The sequence below is a fragment of the Chiroxiphia lanceolata genome, chromosome 2 (genome assembly GCF_009829145.1).
Source record: "Chiroxiphia lanceolata isolate bChiLan1 chromosome 2, bChiLan1.pri, whole genome shotgun sequence".
Classification (NCBI taxonomy): domain Eukaryota; kingdom Metazoa; phylum Chordata; class Aves; order Passeriformes; family Pipridae; genus Chiroxiphia; species Chiroxiphia lanceolata.
Window position 1 is genome coordinate 511,228 of NC_045638.1, and position 1,761 is coordinate 512,988.

The window sequence follows — 1,761 nt, forward strand, 5'->3', positions numbered from 1 at the left end:
TCTGGGGGGTTTTAAGTGTTATTCTTTTGGAAATGGCAGTCAGGTTTGCTGGCTTGGCATAATCAGCACTTTGTAAGTCATGACTTTTGTCATATTTTTGCTTCTGGTGTGCTGGTGGGACTGGATGATCTTAAGGTCTCTTCCAGCCTTGATTAGTCTGGAATTAACAATCTGACTGGTGCATCTGATGGGATAAGTGCTGGGCTGACAAACACCACTCTGGGGACAAAATATAAAAAATAAGTCAAGTTGATTTTGCTGCAGTTTTGCTTCATGAGGAAAAGTCCAGTAGTGTTGGATGGACATTTTGGTCTTTTGAAATGAAACATTCTCATTTTTTATTGGGTTCTCAGCAGGATTCCATGTGTCAAATTCCCCTGGTTTTGTGGTTTTGGAAACATTATAATACAAAGCAGCTTAAAAAGGTGAAACAGAGTGGAACAGCTTGATCAACCCAGCAGGTAGTGCCAGATTTTAATTTTATTTTGCTTTATTATTTGTTTGTGCGTTTGTTTGTTTGCAAGTGGCCTCAAAACCAATGTTTTTTGGATCCTTCCTTTTAAGAGAGTTTCTAATTTTAAATTCCAAATCTTAAGAGAATTTCCATTGTCTGCAAAACAGATACCTGGCCTATGGAAACCTGTGGTTGGCACCATGACCTCCCTATTTTATTAACTTCACCATCTCCTTCTACACCTGCAACAGGCCTGTGACCCTCCCTCCTGCTTTCCTTCTCCATGGGGTAGGAAAGAAGAGGTGCCACACCCCCATTTCCTCAAAGTCCTGCGGGATTGATGTTTAAAAGGGAACAAAAATGTGTGTTTATGTTTGCTGCCCATGAGCCAGATGAGTTTAGTTCCAGGTCTGTGACCTGCCTCCTGTCCCAGGCAGGGCTGGCTCTGGGCCACACCAGCTCTGGATGTTTGTAGGGTCCAGGTTGTCTATTTATGGGCACCAATGTCAGCAAAGGAAAAGGCAGAAACAAAACAAATTATTCCCCTGTGAGGGTGGGGAGGCCCTGGCCCATGTTGCCCAGAGAAGCTGTGGCTGCCCCTGGATCCCTGGAAGTGTCCAAGGCCAGGTTGGACGGGGCTTGGAGCAACCTGGGCTGGTGGAATTCTGTGGCAGATCCTTCCCCAGAGGCATCACCCAGCAATCCTGCAAACCCCAGGCTCTGCCAAGCAGGGACAGGGATTCCTTCCCCTGCCTGCTTTTGAAGGAGCTGAGTGTCCATGTCATGCTGGGAAGCCCTTTGGAGTGAGAAAGTCTCACTTTATGGAAGAGTTAAGGCATGTACGAGATTCCTCTTAACCTCTTATTCCCAGACTTTTCTTGCTTTCACATATCCCTGGATAGATCCCACCTGGATATATCCCAAAGTGTGAGGAAATCAAGGTTTCTGCCCTCCCCCCCTGTTTGTGTCAGGAGCTGTTCTGGGGTGTTTGTGGTCACTGTAGCGCTCCAAGAGCTCCTCTGTGTTGGTTCCCTCTGGCACAGGGGATACAGGGGGGCAGCTGAACCCAAATCCCTGCTTTTCCAGCGGAAAAGAGGCTGCTGGAGTAGGACCCACCATTTCCTAAATCGAGGCACCCTGTGAGGCAGAGAAACGTGCCCCCAGGAGTGGTTTGACTTGAGCCAGGAGAGGGTGACTCCTCAGATTCCCTCACCTTTGGATCCAAGGGAAACAGGCACTTCTGTCCCACGAGGAACTCTGGGAATTGTGAAACCATTCGAGTGTTTTATCCTAAAAATTTCTCATCC

The 1,761-nt window shown here is 47.3% G+C and overlaps 1 long non-coding RNA gene across 1 annotated transcript; it reads left to right on the plus strand.

Annotated features, from left to right (window-relative positions):
- The first annotated feature begins 426 nt into the window (after positions 1-426).
- On the plus strand, positions 427-1,389 carry LOC116782999. Its single transcript, XR_004355425.1, has 3 exons — positions 427-461; positions 622-756; positions 1,326-1,389. It is a non-coding gene; the product is annotated as an uncharacterized LOC116782999 (long non-coding RNA).
- The last annotated feature ends 372 nt before the right edge of the window (positions 1,390-1,761 follow it).